Here is a 21255-nt window from a genome sequence, read left to right as displayed (position 1 = left end):
GGGTCATCCTGCTGGGCAACTGAGGCAGCTTTTCTGGAGCTGTTCCATGCCCTGCTGTGGGTGCAGAAATCTCTGGGGGCACATGCTCCTCCCCCACTCTGCCTGTGCCCTCCTTGCCATGTGGCTTGTGCCCCCTCCCTTCTCTGCATGGCCTGTGCCCCTTCCCCCCCCCGCCCCCACACACTTACCTGGAAGGAGCTGCCTGGCTGCAATGTGCCTGTACACATCCACATGCGCATGATGCCCCTTGCCTCATTGCTCCACTCAGTCCCAAGCAGCCTCTTGCAGGATGGGACTCTGCCAGCCTGCAAGTGAAATCCCACAGTTTCCCCATGTTTTTCTCCTTTAAGAGACAACCTGTGATTTTGTCCATTAAAGGAGAAAATTCACTGTAGCAAGGTGGGGTCCCTAGGGGTGGCCGTGTTACCCCTAGGCTCCTTAACCATGCCAGTCTTGCCCTACAGGCACCCTCCATCTCTCCCACCACATCTTGTTGGTATAATTGATATAGGGAGGCTGACCTTGATCTTTGGGTTTAGACACAGTCTGGCTAGATCTTATTGAGCCCTGTGATTCATACACCCCTTGGCGTCCCACGTTATGGTGAGTCTCTCAGCCTTATGGGCTATATGTGTGGCTCCAACCGACTCTTTACCACACCCCAAGCCTCACAGATGACACCAACGTTGTCTTGTCTAGGCCTTGCTGTGATTTGGCCCCCTTGTCCTCTCTGGGCTCTCTGCAGCCCTCATCTCTGAGCCTCACTGGCGCTGGGGTCCCCACACTGTAGTGGGCCCCCAATGAGGCCTCCTTCTTCTCCAAATATTCTCACCCAAACCACCGGTGTTATCAGACAGCAAACAAACAACAGCAATTAAACATGAGCCCCTGGGCTATAATGTAACACAAAGTTCAGGGCATGCTCTGCCCATTTAAGAGTAAAACTTCTTCTCTAATACTGGGTGCCTAGTAAGCGAGGGTGCCTTACGGGCTGCTGGTGCCCCATTAGCCCTAAGGGTAGCATATCCGATGGCTGTAGCATCTCTGGGCCCTTTCTTCCTGAAAGCTCCTTCCCCTTTGGCTGCTGGCAGGGAACTGGACTGCCTGGTCCCTGCCCTAGGGTTTATATGGGCCTAGGGCCCGCCTCTTCCAGCCAGCTAACCAGGTGCAGGTGCGGCCAATTCCCTCATTAGCCAGTTGCCATGGCAACCTGCACCTGGGCTCTTATCTGGCCTTTTGTGTTCCCTCCCTGGGCAATCTCTGGTCTATGAGTAGCAGGCACCTTAGTCCCCTGCGACATTCACGTTTTCCCAAATTGAACAGAAAACTTGGATCCCTGCTCATGAGTGAGCTGGGTTTATTTAACTATGGGAGCCATTGGCAGCTACAGAATGATAGGTCTGGTCAGGGCTCACTTGTGCTCAGTTGCATTACCCATGGCTATTCCATTCTTCCCTATGAAAAGAACATACCACAAAGAGGGCACTGGAACATGCAAGTTCTGCTTCAGTGTCTGTTTAATACTGCTCTAAAAATCAAGCGGTTAGAGTCATCTCAGGTGAGGCAGAGAAAGTAGTCTCATCAAGCCAGAAGAAAAGAACCTGTCAAACATATTCCTGAGTTGTCTCTTATTTGTTCTACTTTTTGCCCAGTTCTCTGGCAGGAAGGTACCACACTGTCTCTGCCTATACTTTTTATGCAGCTTCTCCCCCCAGATGGAAATACAAGTGTATAACCGGACTTGATGCTTATTTGTCTTGACCGGAGTTTTTGGTTTTGTTGAGTCGGCTCAATTCTATGCTCAGTTTATACACATTCAATTCTAGACAGACACACTCAGGGGGTGGGGGAGCGGCACTGAAGTAAAACCTGGATACTCAGGGTGCCAGTAGCCCTGGGAACACCCTCAGGTAGGTCTGCTGACTGAGGTGCCCTGTGGAGACAGGTATCCCTCACCCTCACCACACAAGAATTTACTCTAAGTCCAACAAACAAATGGGTTTCTTTATTATACACAACAATATACAGAAAATAAATGATTAAGCAAAAAGGATATCAGATTCACACAAAGAGCCTTGTCTGCTTTTATTTAATGTTGCATGTATAGACTGTATTCAAGTTATTGGTTTTATTGTTAACTATAATTATACACACACACACACACACACACACCTGCAATCTTGAAGGATATATTTATATATATATTATAATTCATTAATTATATCTAATTATTATAGTTATATAGAGAACTCTTTGCAATTAATTGATTATAATGAGAGATGTATATAAATATATATTTATATATACATAATACATATAAATATATTTATATTATTATAGATATCTATCTATCATAATTATAGCTAACAATAAAACTGACAACTTGAATGCTGTCTACAAATGCAACATTAAATAAAGGCAGACAAGGTTCTTTGGGTGAATCTGATCTCTTTTATTAGACCAACTTGAATAGTTGGAAAGATTTTAGTTAGCAAGCTTTTGGGTTTTAACACTCTTTGTCAGGCTGAGGAAGCATCTGCAGTTGTTGTGTGTGCTGTTCCTGGATGGAAGAACACACTCATCCCATCCAGGAAGCGTGCACACAGGCAGCAGTGGATGAAGGAGAAAGCTTCAGTCACTTCTCGAGCCACATCTATCTTTTTGCTTGTCTCACAGTCATCGATAATGTGCAGGCTTCGCAGACTGTCCAGGAAAAGCACAATATTGTAGGGCATCCAGAATAGGAAAAACACAATGACAATGACAAAAAACAGCTTAATTGGTTTACACCTGTTGTGGATCTGGCTTATCTTCAGGTTTTTAAAGATGTGGGTGTAGCAGAAAATGAGAATGCCAAGAGGGATCAAGAGCCCCATAATACTGACTTGAAGCTTAGTGAAAAGCTTCCAGGGTTGATCATTATCGATGTAATAAGGCATACACTTTGTAGCATTTTTATCAGTGACCTCCTTGATGAATATAGGGTTTGGCATGGAAATTAAAATGGCCAATGACCAAATTGCCAGGCTTATAAGTATGTCACATGAGATTGTTCGAACTTGGGGAGCATGTACTGCACGGACAATGGCCAAGTACCTATCAATGGTCATAAGGGTTATGAAGAATATGCTGCCATGGTAACCAATATAGTAACTACCACATACTAGTTTATACATTGTATTTCCAAAAATACATTCCCCTGAAGCATAGTGAGCCAGAAAGGGCAGGGGGAAAACAAACAGTAGGTCAGAGATGGTGAGGTTCAGCAAATACACATCAGTTATGTCAGTCAGTTTCTTCCAAGCTACTAGGACCCAAATGACCAAGCTGTTTCCCATCAAGCCCAACACAAATAATAGGCTGTAATGTAAAGGCTTGGGACAACTACAGATGTAACTGTCTTAATTTCGCCCATGATGCAGGTGGAGGCATTGTGAGGATAATAATAGTCATCATAATAATCAGATGTATTCAGAGAAGATGTTGGATTTGAATAATTCATGATGAGGTCATCTCTTAAAGAGCAAATAATTTAACATTCAGTATTTCTATTTAGTGTTAAATTAGTATTCTCGGCACAATTCTCCCACCAACAATTCCATGAAAGAAGGGTGAGGTAGACAGGGTGTATAATCAAATTGAATATGGCCTTAAGAAGGGAGCTATCCTATTCAAATAGAAGAACCTTCCCCCTTATGCTTAGAGAGGAGGATGAGCTGGATAGTGCACAGCATGAATGAATCTGGAAAAATCCCAGATGAAAATTAATCATTCTAGGGATTAAAGTACCTGATGCCTCATCACTCTTTTATGGGTTATGGCCAGCTAGAGAAGTCACATTGCCTCTGTAACTGACTTTCTCCCCCAGTCTCAAGGATATATTTCCACTCTCCAATAATGCACAATTTCCAAAGCTTCAGGAAAAGCTAAAACTGTTTTCTGGTTTAGGATGTCTTTTGGTATTGCAGTGCCTAGTATGCCAGCTGATGTTCTGATGGCATTTATGGCAATACATGAAGTGCTATAGGGTGGAGTAAAATTTAAAGATGAATATGGAACTTGGCTATCATAGTGAGGATTTAGGCTTAGCATTGTACAGCCTAACATTTACCATAGGTGCCCTGCCATCTACTGGCATTCTTAAGCCTGATTTGGATGGTAATGTAGGGGGAAAGCTAGGGACCTCACAAGAGTATGCTAAATGCTGTTCCTATGGCCATAAAACTGCTTATGCTGGCATAATTTATTCTGTTAGAACTGCACAAATAATGATTTTTTCAGTTCAGATCAATCTGGAATGGAAAAGTTTTTACTTCCTCGGGAAAAAAAAAGCAAAAGGAAAATATGGCATTTGTTCAGCCCAAATCAAACCTTTTAATTAGTCTTCAGGTTATGCCACATTATTTTTAATTTTCTTCTTTAAAAAAGAGGCAGATTTTCAAACAAAAATAACATTTTGAAATGAAAGCTCTTTTAAAAAAACATTCAGACTAAACATTTTGATTTTTCCAAATTTCCCTTCCCATTTTCTTTCATCCAAACTAAATGCAAGATTCAACCCCCAATGACAACTTCATTTTTGGGTGAATATATTTTTCACTGAAAAATGGTTTCACAGGTCCAGGGAGTAACACAAACAATACCTGTACATACCCATTTATACTGCATCTACTAAACTTCTGATGTCATAGCTGTGTCAGTAAAGAAAAATAAAAGTCACTCTAACCAATATTGCCATGATGATGAATGTAGGCAAACTATATAAGTTTTAAGAATTGTAATTAAAACAGTAGAAAAACATATTTCAGGCTTCCTGTGTACATCACAGGAAACAAATAAAAGGCACAATTTTGATGACTAGCATTGGGGTTTTTGCATAGCTTATGGTAGCTATGATGTAGGTCCCTGATTAGGTCATAGTTCAAGCCAATGGAGACCTATTCAAATTTCAACAGGCTTTCAAGTGAACAAGGGTTATTTTATTATCTCCTGTGGTAACATCAACCAAGTAGATGATTGAGGAAACTACACTGCACAGGGTTTCTAATTAAATACTCCTTCAGGAGGGGGCTGGGTATGGGAAATTCAAACCTCCTCAATTATTTCAGGAAAAAAATACCTAAGTAGTTGATAGTGTCTTGTCATCACTCCTGGAAATGTGACTCTTGCAAAAGCCAAGCTGACTTCCTTTTCTATATGGTACTCCCTTCCTTTTCAGACATACGGGCAGGCAATTTCTGGTAGCCAATGCTGGTAGACTGCCCAGATCTCCACCAGATATCCTTAAGAGCTGCAGGAATGTGCTGTGGAAAGCGGATACTCCCTAGCTGTTGCAGCACCAAATTGCAAGAGCTTGAAGTCCCACTCCTTCTAATTAGCACAAGGGCACAGCCCCCAGTTTTGGGGAGCGGGCATATATGGCAACTGATGACCAGCCACATGAAAATATCCACGTGTCAGGCAGGCACATTTTTGCATATTTCCCTTAGCCTAGCAAATTTAAGGAAAATTTTAGAAAAACTTAACTGCTAACCCCCCACCTCCAAACTGTTCTGACCACAAAATACTCTTTTCATAGCTAAATCACTAAAACAGGAGTAAAACATGCAGTCACCACATATATGTAGCCCTGAGAGATTTTTGTGTGCAGCAGCAGCAGCATCCATGAAGGTTTGGATAAAGTGTCTTAGCTTATTTCTTATTAATTAATTAATTTCTTTATTTCTCATTAATATTCTATTTGTCAGATGAACAACAAATTGGCATAGAAACTGCAAGCTAAAGCTGAAAACCAAAGTGGTAGATGTGCAAGTAACAATCTTCAACTCTAACCAAGGTGTTATACCTCTGTCCTGTATTCGGCTGGTCTAAAAATCCCATTTCCTACTACCTAGCATTTATTCACTTTCTACAAGTCACGTATATAGTTTTTAAAGGATATTCCTTTGTCCAGTTGGCCTTGACAACTCTTTCTAAAGCTATTTTGAAGTGTTCCAATTATTTTTTCTACAGCACTTTTTCTTTTCCTAACATGCTTTTGCAGAAGTCCTTCAAGATTGCAGTTAGGTTCAATTCATAAATAAACTCACAAAGAGTTAGTTGTTCTCTTTTCATATCATTTGATTTCTTGCTAGTCTCCTAGAAGGCATGTGTCTTCCTTGCGTTTGTACAAGCATAGATTTCAGGTTTCATAAACACAATTATAATTTCTCTACATGAAACATGAATCTACACAGCAGACCCATCATGTGTCCACTCTACAGCCACAGTCTAGCTCAAGGGTGTCCAACTTATTTGGCCTTGCAAGCTGGATGAGTGGTGCATGATTGGTCCATAGGCAAGTTGTATGGCAAGAGGCCAGCCCCACAGGCCAGATATTGCCTATGGACTGCCCCCAGTGCCAGATCTAGTGCACATGGCTCCTGCTCCAGCCATTTGAGACCCAGCAGGAAGAAGCCAGGCATCCCAGGCACTTGGTTGCTGCTGCTGGAACAAGGACTGGTGTGAAATGTGTGGCACTGGAGCCACAGCAATGCAATGGCTTGTTCCCAAGGTAGTAGCAAAGTGCCCATGATGCTGGGCTTCTCCCTGTGGTGCTGCTATGGCTCTCCTTTGGTCCCCCTCTGTGAGCTGAATCTAGCCTGAGGGCTATGTGTTTGACACCCTTGGTCTAGGTGGTGAATTGAAAAGTTCATGAAGTAGTGTTCAGTGAGTTCCTCAAGAATGTAATGATGCCTAATATGCATGTATGAAAGAGGAAAATGTAGGCTCTAGGCCTGGTGTGATAATGTCTGTTCTCCAAGAGGTGTGCTTTGCTCAAGAGCTGTGCCCCGGCATGAATGGGGAGAAGAAAGGGGAGTGGAGTGGAGAAAGGCTTCTTGTTGAAACTGGATTTGACCTATTGAACCAGATCATCCATTTAAACAAGTTGTTTGTCCAATTTCTGTCATGACACTCAGTGCCCATTTGCATATTTGTCTAGCTAGAGTTTCTTCATGTTCTTCAAAGTAATAATGTTAAAGGGTATAGAAAAAGTAACAGAGATTAACATGGAAGATGCCCTCCTATATATCAGGGCTTGATCTTTGCTATGAGAAAGTGTATTTGGTTTTGGTCATGTCTACTCACAAACACAACTGGAATGTAAAAGATCCAAAGGAGGGAAGAGAAACTAATTATGGTTCATTTCCATCTGCGGGCTGCATAATTTCAAGGTTCAGTGGTACAGATGAGCAGTTAAAGATGCCTGGTCCTGAAGTGATGGTCCACAGCTAGCCTGTCTAAATCTGTTGGCTTGGCACAGCTCCCCAGAGGTCTATATCCAAGGCTTTGAGAATCATGATCACTTTCTGCCCTTATAAGCACACTGTCTGTTTGCTCAGTGTGTCTCGTGTGTGGCAGAAAGGCTGCCAGTTGTACAACTGCTGAGTCTAGAGACTGTGATGAGAGGAGCTTGGCCACTTAGAGCAAGAGCTAGACCACTACCACAGCCAATGACTCATAGAACAGAGAAATGGGGCAGGGCCTACAAAATGCTCTGTTGTCAAAACTCTTGTCTTTTTTATTAGCCAACTGAGGATTGCTCTGTGGAAGCTGGACATCTCAGAGAAGAACCACTCACTTTGATGCTTCATTTGGGACTGAGAAGCCCTGAGAAGCCCACTATGGAGCCTGATTTGCCTGCTGTGTCCATGGCAATACATTAAGTTCTGCAGGGCAGAGCTAGGTGTGCAGCTAAAGGAGGAATCTGTCCATTAGCACAATGCATGAATACTTTGGGATGAGTGAGTGAGGTCGTCTTGGTTTCCATGACCTAAATGCCCTTAAATCTAATCTAACTGTAACCCATGGATTGAGGGCAGGGAAAGTGATTTTTTCTGCTTTTTCTTATCTTTGGAATGAAGACAATGAAGGATTCTTTGGCTGTAGACTTGTTTTAAACTGACTGTTTCCTTTGCCTTCTTCTCAGTCAGTGCTGGAAAATGACAGCTCCCAATTCCATCTTCCTGCTCAAGGTGGGAGCTGGCTCTAAAGCCCTCTCCTTCTTAACCAATACCTGGTGACCCCCTGACCAAGCCCTGTTTCTCCATCGCAGTGAGCTGCAGGGTTTCGTACACTGATGTTATTTTAGCCCACAAGAGATCTCTTGGGATGGATTCTCTCCAGCATCAGAGCTCTGCTTTGTCCAGGGGGTGCTTATGACTGGTTATAACTCCATGATTACCAGGGCTGGCACCACCAGCAACTGGACTTAGAACAACTGCCAGACTGACCTAAACTGTGGCTGTGCATTTAAAGTTTGGGTTAATGTTACAAACATGTCAGCTGTTACATCCAGTAACTTTAAATTGGGCCTTTTTCCAGGTATTAATTTAAAGATTAAGTCACGGTTACTCCTTAACCAATAACAAATGTATTAAGTTGTTAGCAGTTACAGTGTTAGTGCTATAGTTAGTCAAAAGAAATAAAACATGCTCACCACCCCGAGACATAATGAATGTCATAGCCATGAAGTCTTGTCTGTGGTTTCCAGCTCCTATGTCTCGGATCAGTTTTTGGATCTTTCAGGAGTCAGTTCCGAGGGATATGCTCTTTCACCTCTCTTTAGATACTATATAGTTTTCATTTCTTAATACATAAAATTAGCTTGAGCCTTTAGCTTAATGCATAAGACTGCTTCTGCATGCCAGATATGTTTACACTTAACTGAAATTTTCCATTCTGAGATAATCTTTTTATTCTTAGGTTGGGGTAGGTTTTGCTTGGACTGTTCCTCTTTTTCCCAGGCTATATTTAATCAGTTTAGTTATCAAACTTCCCAGTTTGGACAGCATTTTGCTATCATGCAAATCCATTCTATCTTGCTATCATTCCACTGGGTGCAAGTCCCTTACATAACTTTTGCTTGGCCTAATTGCTTAGTTTGCAGCTTATGCTTAGCACAAAGTTCAAAACCCAGGCTTGAAGGCCTCTGGGTCTAAACAACTCCCCCTTTGATAACTCCTCCACGGTGTGGTTATCACACCAATGTACCTCATCTTCATGGAGTGCACACCTCTTCGTTCCTTCAGTATAAGGACTTGTAGTAGGGGTCTTGTAGAGATTGGCAAAAAAACTCTGTGTAACTGATAAACTCGGCAATACATTCAGCAAACCACAGTAACAATTAAAATGACCATAGAAATTTAGATGCCAATTATCACCACAATGGGATGAAGCATTAGATTAAAACTCCTGGGCAGGACTTCATCCTAGCAAAACTTTCCACCAAGAATGTTTCCCAGTCTCCTGGATTGTTTTTAAAACCTGGAAAACATTATTGGCATTATGTTTAATTTGAACCACTGTTTCATGGCTGTACTTTTTAATGGGCTTAACTATAGTGAGTAATTTTGGTTGAGACAAAATCTGTTGCAAAAGTGAAAAATTCAACCGTATTTGAATCAGAAGAATGTCACAGTATAACCATGGTTTTGTTTTGACACTCTGTGTTGTCTGGCAAGGCAGAAAATATATAAAATCACAACTACTAATAAATAAAATAAAAAACAACATTACATACAAAATATTTATTGTGGTCCTGTCCCCAACTGAAACATTGTACCACCCATTCTTCCTTTGATTCTTGTCATAGAATTTATGCACATTTCCAGATGGACTATGCACCAACAGGGAGGTTTTCCTCCAGTATTTAGCCAGATTGTATGCAGTAAATCCTTCAGTCACTTGAATCATGAAAGGCAGGTTCAGCTTCCAGTCTGATGCTGCTGCCCTTACAGCCCTCACCCGGTTCCATAACCAGCTTGCTTTTAACCCGAAGTGTCTATTGGATGAGTTTCAAATGGGATCCAACCCTCAGTTCTTTTGTCTTCTTCAGAACAATTAGTTAATGAGGTTTTCCAAACACAACCTGGTAAGTTAGCATGATATGTAACATTTAGATACTAATGGGATTCCCTGGAAAGTGACAAAAACAAAAATGCCACCAGTATTATAAAGAATACACATATTACCACGCTGTAAGTGCCATTTGACTATGTAAGTGGTGCCTTTAACCTTAAATTCCCACATAAACTGCCACTTTTTATTCCAAGGATTAGGGCATTTTCCAGTCCAAGTTGGACGGAAATGTCCTGGGGTCCACAGACAAGCCTAATTTTCAGATGGTGTACCCACCAATTTCTATTACATCTACATGATATTCATATGCATCTAAACTTTTAGGAGCTAAAATAACCCAAACAACAAGACAAACAACACAAAACTGAGAAGACAATTTTTATTGTTGTAGGAAAGCCATAGTTTAGGGGAAGAAAACGCTGATGATTCTATCAGTGGTGCCAAGGCCTCACGGTTCATCAGCCTTCCTATAAAAAAACATAAAACAAAGAACTCCCCCTTTGATGGGAACGTAATTGGTAGGCTTCAATTAAAGCTAGCTCTTCAATAATTTCACTTTTTGTCATTTTTACCCCTAACAGACAATAATAGGTTAGATCATTTATAATTAGGGTACTGGTGGCCCTTGATGAATGAGCATCGGTGGGACCCGATAATTTTTTCAGTCACTTCTACCCACTGTGTATCCAGAGTTCAACCATGCTGGCTTAAAATGATAGTACTGTCTAGAACAGTACTGTACTAGCACAGAGAAATTTATGTTGCCACAATGCATGTGTAGACAATGACTGGGGCTGGCTGGGGCATGAGGGTGCTACAGTTTTGGGAGCACTGCATGCTGCCTAGCCCTGCACTGTCGCACCCTCATGCCCCAACCAGCCCCTCCACCACCTTACACTGCCACCTGGAGCTGAGGGCTGAACCTAGGAACCCCCTGCCAGCCCAGGGCTGCTTTGCCCTGCCTCAAACTGCTGTGATCCTAGGTGCACATGCAGATGCTGTGCTGGGGAAACAGCTAACTCTGGCATGAATTGCACTGCAGTGTATTGTGTTGTTGGTTGGTTATTGCATGTGTAGATGTACCCACTGTTAAGAATCCAGGAAGGGTTGGGGCCATTTTGATAGAGCAGGGAGAGTCCCTAAGCCATGGGCACAGGTTGGCAGGACCTTGAGGACAGTATGTGGCCCAGGTTATGCTGATGCCTCACAGTGTGGGGGATTCTGAGGATAGGGCTGCCAAAGCCAGGCTTTCTCCTGCCCCGGTGGCAGTCGCTGCATGCAGTGGGATGTAATAATGTACATGGGGGGCTCCAGTCAAGTCTGTGTTCTTGGGCTGCTCGGAGCATCCACCCCAGGGGAGAGCTTGCAAGCACTGTGGTGAACACGTACTACCTCTGGCAGCTCAAAATGAGCAGCGGTACCACTGCCTTCCCAGCCCCACCACAGAGGAATGCCCCGCTGGGTGGGCGCAGGGGTGGGTGGGCTCAGCTGGCTCCTCCTCCCTCTGCCCAAGGGGACAGGCTGGCCCGACAGGAAGTGGCAGTGAGCTATGGGGGAGGTGTGGAGGCTGCAGTGGGCACTGGAGGAGGTTTGTGAGGTGCAGCTGACAACCTGCAAGTGGCACCTGAAGTTTGCAGGCTGCACCTCACAGGCATACCTGGAGGAGGCAGGCTCACATGAGGAGCTGGTCCAGTGGCTGCTTCAGCTGTTCCCAGCCACTGGCCAGGCCACCTTCACTTCTGGGTGCAGTGCTGCAGGAAACTGGTAGCCATGATGTGGCTGAGCAGCTGAAGCAGGACCATGGGCCAGGTACTGGGGCGCCACAGGCTGGACTGAACTGAGCATCTTCATCCCCCCTGGTGCAGGGGGCAGGAGAAAGACCGGGCCCCTCAGGGCTTGAGTCCACCAGGTGCAGATCGCTGGGACTGACCAAAGAAGTGGCTGTGGCTGGAGGGTAGCAGTGTGCTGTCAGCAGCTCTCCATTGGCCTGGGGACACAGGGCTCCCTGGAGAGCAGCCCCAGGCAAAGGGGAAGACTCGAGGCTTTTCAGGACTGGAGGGGTGGAGGGCAAATATTTGGTGCTGCCTTCATGCCTCTTCCTCAAAACCTTCTTCCTCTAGGTCATGCCAGCCCTATGCAGATGTTGCTGTTGTTACTGGCCAACCTGGGCCAAGGGCAGCACTCCAGGAGGTGAGCACCAGGCAGGGGGAATTGGGAATCTCATCTGGACATTGCTGGTAGCTGGATACCACGTAAAAATGGTGCCCTGCAAAGCAGGCTACAAAAGGCTCATGGAAATCAAAAGCCAGTGACCTTGCCTGTCATTTGAGTGACACTGACTAGGCAAGGGGTGGGCAAAATAGGGCACACAGGCCAGATCCAGTCCACCAGGTGATTTTATTTTGCCCACAGGTGCTCACCAATAAATTGTACCCCAGCCAGAAAATTGTACCCCAGCCAGCTGGGAGGCTGCAAGCCCTGCTACAAACAGGCTGGGTCCCGGGGGCCGGCTGCAGCCGGGAGCTGCAAACAGCTGCTCTGGGCTCCAGCATGTTGGCACTCCAGCACCTTCCAAGGTAGACATTGTGGTTTTTTCAGCACTCCAGCCAAAAAACGTTGCCTACCCCTGGTCTAGGCCTTTCTGGAACTAAGCAATAACATTGTACAAAGTGCCTTATAAGGCAGCGGAAATAGTGAATGCTGTGATTGGTACGCTGGGTGAACCAGGTACAATAGTTTCCCTATGAGGAAACAAAACAAAAACCTAGTCAGATTGAAGTACCTTATCTAAAAAGATAAGGTATGAAGCCTAAGGATGGGACAATTTGGGATGATAAAGTTACAAAAGTAACAGACAAACAAAGGGAAAGGGTGTTAACTGTTACAAACCAAGTTTTGGGCCAGGCAGGATTGCACTCAGTAGCCCAATGGCAGAGACATGCAGTCTGGGATGGCCAAGAAGTATTATGCCCCATAATCCTATTTGAATCTGATCTTTGTTTAGGGGTCTGTATTTGATGCAGGATATTATTTTACATATTAATTAATAAATGTACATAGCTGATGACATTCTCTCTCCTTACATGTCTCCTAACAAGCCTTTATTGGGTATACATTAGCTTTGAAAAGGGAACCAGGAATAAGGAACCAACTTCATCCTCATCCTGTGGTCTGGGGAATGAAGTAAAGCAACAGGTCATTGTTTGCAGAATTAAAGGAAATGCTGTTTTTATGCCTAACTTGTGAATACTGAAAATACTCCCCTCGGCCTTGTAAAGTGATGGAAGACAAAGAAGGAGCATGGACAATTCTGGAGCTCTTAGCAATTTGTTGAAGTTATTTATGCTCTTGATGTTCCTGAACTCTAATAATTTATCAGAAATACCCTTCCCTCCCACATTTCTATAGTTGCACACAACTGCTGCATCCTAGATCTCACATAACTATTTAAATATGAAAAAGATCCCATTGAATCTAATGGGAGATTTGCAACTTACATCAGGAGATCACAATTTCACTCCACTTTTCTTGATTCAGTGCATTTGATTCTGTCTGAACAGACTTCAGTGGGTTTGCAGAGCTGTAACTAAGGGCAACATTTTTCCTTAAGTAGAAGCCTTATCTTTTGTCAGAGACAAGCCAAGCATATAAAAACTACTTGTAAAACCTGAGGGATGAAAAGTATCTTTCCTATTCTCCCTTTAAAGAACTGGGTCCTCATAGTCACCTAATTCATTTCCTAAGAGTATGAATTGCATTGGACACAGGTGTCGCTGTGGATGTAGTCTTTCTGGACTTCAGCAAGGCCTTTGACACTGTCGACCACCCCATCCTCATTAAAAAACTAGGCGACTGTGGCATCGATGCCTACACAGTCAGATGGATTGCAAATTGGCTGAAGGGTCGTACTCAGAGGGTGGTGGTGGACGGGTCATATTTGACCTGGGGGGAAGTGGGCAGCGGAGTCCCCCAGGGCTCGGTCCTTGGACCTGCACTGTTCAATTTCTTTATCAGCGATTTGGATGACGGGGTGAAAAGCAACCTGTTCAAATTTGCTGAAGATACCAAAATTTGGGGTGAGGTGGGCACATTAGTAGGGAGGGAAAGACTGCAGAAAGACCTGGATAGGTTGCAGGGGTGGGCTAACAAAAACAGGATGCGTTTCAATACTGACAAGTGCAGGGTGCTGCACTTGGGCAGTAGTAACCAGCAGCACACTTATAAGATGGGAAACTCCCTTCTTGAGAGCACAGAGGCAGAAAGGGATCTTGGAGTCATCATTGACTCCAAGATGAACATGGACCGACAATGCGAGGTCACGTTCGGCAGGGCTAACCGGACCCTATCGTGCATCCACAGGTGCATCTCAAGTAGGGCCAAGGAAGTGATCCTCCCCCTCTACGCGACACTGGTCAGGCCACAACTGGAGTACTGTGTCCAGTTCTGGGCGCCCCACTTCAAGAGGGATGTGGATAACATTGAGAGGGTCCAGAGGAGGGCCACCCACATGATCTGAGGACAGCAGGGCAGACCCTACAATGAGAGGCTATGGGACCTGAACCTGTTCAGCCTTCACAAGAGGAGGCTGAGGGGGGACCTGGTGACTGTCTATAAACTCACTAGGGGGGACCTTGTTTCCCCTAGCGCCCCCCCCAGATAACAAGAAATAACGGCCACAAGTTGTTGGAGTGTAGGTTTAGATTAGACGTCAGTAAGAACTACTTCACAGTTAGGGTGGCTAGGATCTGCAACCAACTTCCAAGGGAAGTGGTGCTGGCTCGTACCCTGGGGGTCTTTAAGAAGTGGCTTGATGCCTACCTGACTGGGGTCATTTGAGCCCAGTTTTCTTCCTGCCCAGGCAGGGAGCTGGAGTTGAAGATCTACAAGGTCCCTTCCGACCCTACTTCTATGATTCTATGAATTAGTCTCTTGCGATTAGTTTTTATATTGTAATACTGTCCATGTCTTTAATATTCAGAGATAAAGATACCATTTTTACCTATAATGTATACACAAATAAAAATGTGGTTATAGCACCCTAACTTAGCATTTAATTTACCTCAACTGCATAAGATTCACATAAGCCACCTGAGGAGAATCAGACCAATAGTTTAAATTTGAAGTAATCACTAACATTAGGAATAGCTGTTTATAGAAATGCATTTCCATCTTATGGAAATGAGGTTATATTAAATCCTAAATTAGGGTTGGCTATAAGAAGGAAGAGAGTATTCCTTTGAGCTTGTCTGGACAAGGCTGTAAAATCAGCTGGTCCAGATAGATTGCACCCAAGAGTGCTAAAGGAACTGGCAGATATCATAGCGCAGCCACTGGTAAGGATATTCAATAACTCACGGCACTCGGGCAAAGTACCTGAAGAGGGCCAATGTGGTGCCCATCTTCTTGAAAGGGAGGAAAGAAGACCCAGGAAAATACAGGACAATCAGTTTGACCTCAATCCCTGGGAAGATTTTGGAAAAAATTATCAAAGAAACCATTGTTGACAGGCTAACAGAAGGCAACGTTCTGAGGGATAGCCAGCATGGGTTTCTTGCAGGTAGATCTTGTCTGACCAACTCCATTTCCTTCTATGATCAGGTGACGTATCACCTGGACAAAAGGGAAGAGGTTGATACTGTATATTTGGACTTTAAAAAAGTCTTTGACCTCGTGTCCCATGATGTCCTCATGGAAAAATTGGGCAACTGTGGCCTTGACTACTCCACAGTCTGAAGGCTGGTGAACTGGCTCCAAGGTCAGACCCAGAGAGTGATAGTTGATCGAACTGAACCAACATGGCACTCAGTCACTAATGGTGTCTCCCAAGGCTCTGTTCTTGGACCTGTACTCTTTAATGTCTTCATAAATGATCTGGACACTGGTGTCAGAAGTGGACTGGCTACGTTTGCTAATGACACCAAACTTTGGGGAAGAGAGTCCACACTTGAGGATAGGCTGGTGATCCAGGCCGGCCTCGATAGGCTTGCAAGGTGGGCCGCTGAAAACCTGATGGCATTCATTACAGAGAAATGCAAGGTGCTCCACCTCAGGGGGGGTGGGGGGGAACCTGCATCACACTTATAGGCTTGGCAATGCTACATTCACCAGCACCAGGACCGAGAGAGACTTGGGGGTCATGACTGACCAGAAGATGAACATGAGCCTCCAATGCGATACCACAGCTGGCAAAGTGAACAAAACTCTGGTTTGCATCTACCAATGCATCTCAAGCAAGACCCAGGATGTCATCTGCCCATTGTACTCAACCTTGGTGAGGCCGCAGCTGGAGGACTGCATACAAGTCTGGGCTCCACAATTTAGGAAAGATGTGGAGAAGCTTGAAAGGGTCCAGAGGAGAGCCACATGCATGATCAGTGGACAAGAGAACAGGCCTTATGAAGAGAGGCTGCGAGCTATGGGACTTTTCAGCCTGGAGATGTGCAGTCTCGGGGTGACTTGGTGGCAGCCTATAAGTACATAAGGGGTGTGCATCAGGATCTGGGGAAACATCTGTTCACCAGAACACCGCAAGGGATGACGAGGTCCAACGGTCACAAACTCCTGCAAGACCGTTTTAGGCTGGACATACAAACTTCTGTACTGTCCGAGCCCCCAAGGCCTGGAACAGACTCCCCGCAGAGGTGGTGCAAGCACCTACTCTAGACACTTTCAAGAAACATTTGGATGCTTATCTTCTAGGATCCTTTGACCCCAGCTGACTTCCTGTCCCTTGGGCAGGTGGCTGGACCCGATGATCTTACAAGGTCCCTTCCAGCCCTAATGTCTATGAAATCTATGACGTCTATGACTCATCTACGGGTGCAATAGAACTGTTTTTACCTCTTCTAGTGCTGACAAGGGTAGACAGAGCCTGATTCTACAGATATTTTCTGTGCCCAACGCCACTTAGATTTTTCTATGCTGTTGCAGGATAGGGCTCTAAGTAATTTCCATTTCATGGAGAAAAGTGCAAAGTGTTAGATCAAAGTTGTGCTGGCAAGCTGCAGACAACTGTTGTAAGTACTTTGTGTTAATAGTTTGGATCAACTGGAACAGCATGACACGAGCAGTAAGCACATGGCTTTCTTAATGAATGTGACAACAGACAGACGTGGTGCGGAGAAGGATACTGAAGTAATGACAAAGTTGTTTTAAGACTACAACTTTACTCCTTGAAAATGCATTGATCCTGATGGGCAGGTAAATCTAAGTTGATATGATAAAAAGGAGAAAGTTTCAAATTGAGTTCTTCCTACGTGTATAAAGAGTTCTCACTCAAAGCTGTTTGAAGCTGCTTAGAAATCACTACAATATGATGTTTAGACATGCTTGACCACCACCTTACTGGGACTAAGGAAAGACGGGGCTGAAGTCACTAATGCTATGTTTGCTGAATCTTGGGCAAGGGAATCTTCTCATGAAAGGGGACATCATAACACAAAAATTCTTTAAAATACTTCAACTTCAGGGGTGGAAATTGAGTTTCCACAAATTAACTCCCTTCCTTCCCTCCAGCACCTAAAACCCAAAGGCTTGGGATAGTCAGTCTCCTTTCTTGTAAGCTGGGTACCTTCCCCACAGGATTGCAACTGTAAAAAAAGAATGATCTTGGGCTTGACTTGAGTCTGGGTGAGAGAGAAAATATTTTAATCCTTTAGAAGAAAACTTAGAAGTGTTATTCACTTTTTTACCCTGTATCAATGTTATTTGCTCTCTTAGACTCTGAAGCTTCCCCCTCACTATTAATTGCCTTTTTGGAGTAGGGCTAGGTCTTCACACCACAGTCATTTTATAATAAATTGTCAGCTAAGGGGTCTTGGTAACTTTCAGTGACCACCTTGAAAATGATTTCCTGGCTCATTAAAACCATGTTTCTTTTACTGCATCAGGAGTATTTGTTTGAACAAGTCCCTGGAAATACACTGAGGATCCTGATTACTGCAGGCTGAGAAGAGTAACAGACTTAGGGGTGAGGGGCAGCACAAAAAAGGCATGCTGAAAATATTAGAGAAGAAGCATACCCATTCAGAACAGGTGTCGTGTCTACTACACATACAGTTCACTGTGGAGTAAGTTAATTAGCTGTATAGTAAAGCTCTGGAGCCCAGGGAAGAGAAGGGCAGGAGCAGCCCTAGATTAAACTCTCCGCCCTAGCTCATACTGGTGCTGTCCCTGGTGCACGTGTAAATGCTGCACCTGTGTGTAGTTTATTCCCACTCAAACTGCTCCAGAGTTCATTGCTTCACATTGGGCACATCTACATGAGACATTTATTGTGGAATAGATTAATTAGCTCCATAGTACATGTCTTGTCTCTACATAGATGGCCCTATTAGGCTAGAGTAAACTAATAAACTCTGCAGCAGGGTAACACTTGTAAATACAAGTACTGTCCTGCTGTGTAGTTTTTTTACTCCACAGCATTACATGTGTAGATGCTGGTATGGCTGACTAGGGCACAAGGGTGCTTCAGTGTGGGGGCTGCCTGCAGTCTAGCCCCACAGTGGAGCACCCTCATGCCCCAGCCAGTCTCTGTAGCATGTTCAGCCAGGTCAAAAGAGCCCCAAGCTGCTCTGACCCATCTCAACACACTGAAGTCCCGGGCAGATGTTCAAACAGCACCTCTAGGAGCAATAAACTCCAGCGCAATGTGCACGCAAGTTTATTGCTACATGCTAATAGTACATGTAGAAATACCCAGTAATTGTACATCTAGATGCACCCAGGGAGTAGATTTCAGAGCTCATTTGACTGCTGCCATTTCCAAAGGGCACCAATCTAACTGCCAAACAGACTGTTTTATTTGGAATAAGTTCCACAAGCTGGTGAAGAAGATAAAGAGTGCAAGGAGACTGAATAGTGCCATATCCATAGGGTGCAATGAATATTTTTCATAATAGCATCAAGGAAGAGGAAGTCTCCTGTTCCGTTAGGAGCATTACAGAATTACCCCTTTTTCTCCCATATCAGATATCCTAATTTTAATTTTAAAATGTAATGGAGTATTTGAGCCAAATTATTCCTCCATTCACACATGGGTAGTCCTATTGATTTGAGTGATAGGGGTAACTGAGTGCACAGCTTAGTCCAACTATGTTATTTCTGTTTGTCTGAAATACTGTGAATATTTTCTAAAATGTAATTGTATTACATTCCTGGAACCCTTTGGGGCATATCATGATTAAGTTCTATAGATATAAGAAAATAGCAAATGTGTTGGAATTTTATAATGCCAGGCAGAATTTTAAACTGATAGCAAGGACAGCATTGAACATCCATGTTTTAGGGTGTGAATCATCCCATTAAAATTTTCACTTGCTTAACTTCTAGAGTTATCATTTCCAACATGCATTTCTGTTCTCTTTACAGCAAATAGTAGCTACTGAACCAAAAGAAAAGGAAACTCCTGCTGTGGAGTTTTTTTTTACTTTGCAGCATGGCACATGTAGATGTTGATGCAGCTGGCTAGGCCATGAGGGTGCTTTAGTGTGGGGGCTGCCTGGCGGCTAGCCCCACAATGTAGCACCCACATGCCCCAGCCAGTCTCTCTGTATCATTGTGCCAGGGCAGAAGAGCCCCACGCTGGCAGGCTGACCCTCGGGGTACCCTGCCCAATGGAGCTGCTCTGACCCGCCTCAACGTGCTGAGGTCCTAGGCACGTGTACAAACGTCACCTCTGGGTGCAATAAACTCCAGCACAATGTGCACTGGAGTTTATTGACACATGCTAATAACACAACATATTTGTTGGCTCTAGATTTAGCATGCAGATAACTTGTTCGAGGTAGGGGGATCCACCCTCAGGCTGATCACAACCTTTCCATTCAATAATAGGCAAATGTATTGATACAAAGTGATAACAGAAAAGAGACAATACAAACAATCAATCACATGCCCATTACTTGGAAATGCATGCTCATGTGTATTTCTTCTCTCTTTAGAGCAAGCGGTATCTGCTGAGTCAAAAGAAAAGGTTTACATTTATGATTTCAAGCTCATCCCTGAGACTATTTGTGCAAAGCTGCAAACCTACTTTCTTTTTTCAAATGAGCCACACAATCCTGAGCCACACAATCCTGACTCCTACACAAGTTAATGGGAATTTGTACATTGACTCCATTGAGCACAGGGTCAGATCTTCAGGACTCCAGGTTCTGGGTGCACAAATCCAAAATATACACCCAGATGCTTTGCCTGGCTCCCTCTGATCCAAGACCTGAGGAAGAATGTGTTGCATTTGAAACCTTGTCTAACTTTATCCCAACTACATAGTTGGTCCAATAAAAGAGATCACCCTAAGAAATCTTTGTTTCTCACAAATGCACAGCTGTATTGTAATCACCCACAACATTTTGTTATGAATGAAGAGAAAGAAAGATCCAAGCACTTCTGCCTAACTGGAAAGGAACTATTTGATTCTAAGTTTTTATTCTATACTACACCATTTTAAAAATTGAAATTAGAAATAAGTCTTTTTGATTGTACTGAACCTGTTACCATTTGAACAAATACCATTTAATGGGAAATTCTGGATTATTTTTATTATTCTAGAAAGAAGAAAGAGTAAGAGCAAATTAACTTTGTATTCTGAGAACCCTCCCCCAAAACGAAACATTCCAGATCTAAAAATCTGTTTCTTATCAAACAGCAGAAGTCTATTCCTGATATGTTTCAGATTCCTAGGTTACCTCCAGGCTAGAATTTACCTCATCTGCACCTGATTTACATTGACTTCAATTAAGTTGGTTTTGCCCAATGATGTCATCTTTGTTGGCTCTGGGTTTAGGATCCAGATACCTTGTTTGGGGCAGGGAGACCCACCCTCAGACCAGCCATGGCCTTTCCATTCGATAATAGGAATATTTATTGATACACTGTGATAATCAAAAAGAAACAATACAAACAATCAAGCCATTCTATATATCTACCAAATCCTAGGGCTGTCATCAGAGTCAAAGTACATCTGGTCAGGACGCAGTCTTCACTCTGAGGCTCATTCTCTTAGGTGTCAGATGTCAACAGTCTGGAGGTGAGATGCCGAGGCTGACAGTGGGTGCATGAGACAGACTGCTGGTGTGCCCTCGGTCCATGCTGGCCTTGGGGACCCTTCTCAGGGAGGAGAAGAAGGAGGAACCCAGGTGGGAGACTGAAAGGAAGAGGAGGGACAGTGAGTGACCCTTTGTTATTCTCAATCTTTGCTGTGTTAGCCAGCCTGTCTGCCTTGAAGGCTGTGATCTTGTGTTATCGCATGCCCCCTCCAATTCTTAGGCTATGTATCTATCCGTTGGCCTTGTTGTGTTAGACAGCCTGTCTGCTTCCAGGGCTATGAGAAGCTTTGTGTGTGTAAGACCCAGG

General features: G+C 44.0%; 1 pseudogene; it reads right to left on the bottom strand.

Annotated features, from left to right (window-relative positions):
* Window positions 1–1411: 1411 nt before the first annotated feature.
* LOC102576915 (C-C chemokine receptor type 8-like) lies at window positions 1412–20665 on the bottom strand (annotated as a pseudogene).
* Window positions 20666–21255: the final 590 nt, after the last annotated feature.

The sequence above is a fragment of the Alligator mississippiensis genome, chromosome 5 (genome assembly GCF_030867095.1).
Source record: "Alligator mississippiensis isolate rAllMis1 chromosome 5, rAllMis1, whole genome shotgun sequence".
NCBI classification, from domain to species: domain Eukaryota; kingdom Metazoa; phylum Chordata; order Crocodylia; family Alligatoridae; genus Alligator; species Alligator mississippiensis.
The sequence above is the reverse complement of the archived record's forward strand: the minus strand, read 5'-3'. Positions and strand labels throughout refer to the sequence as shown.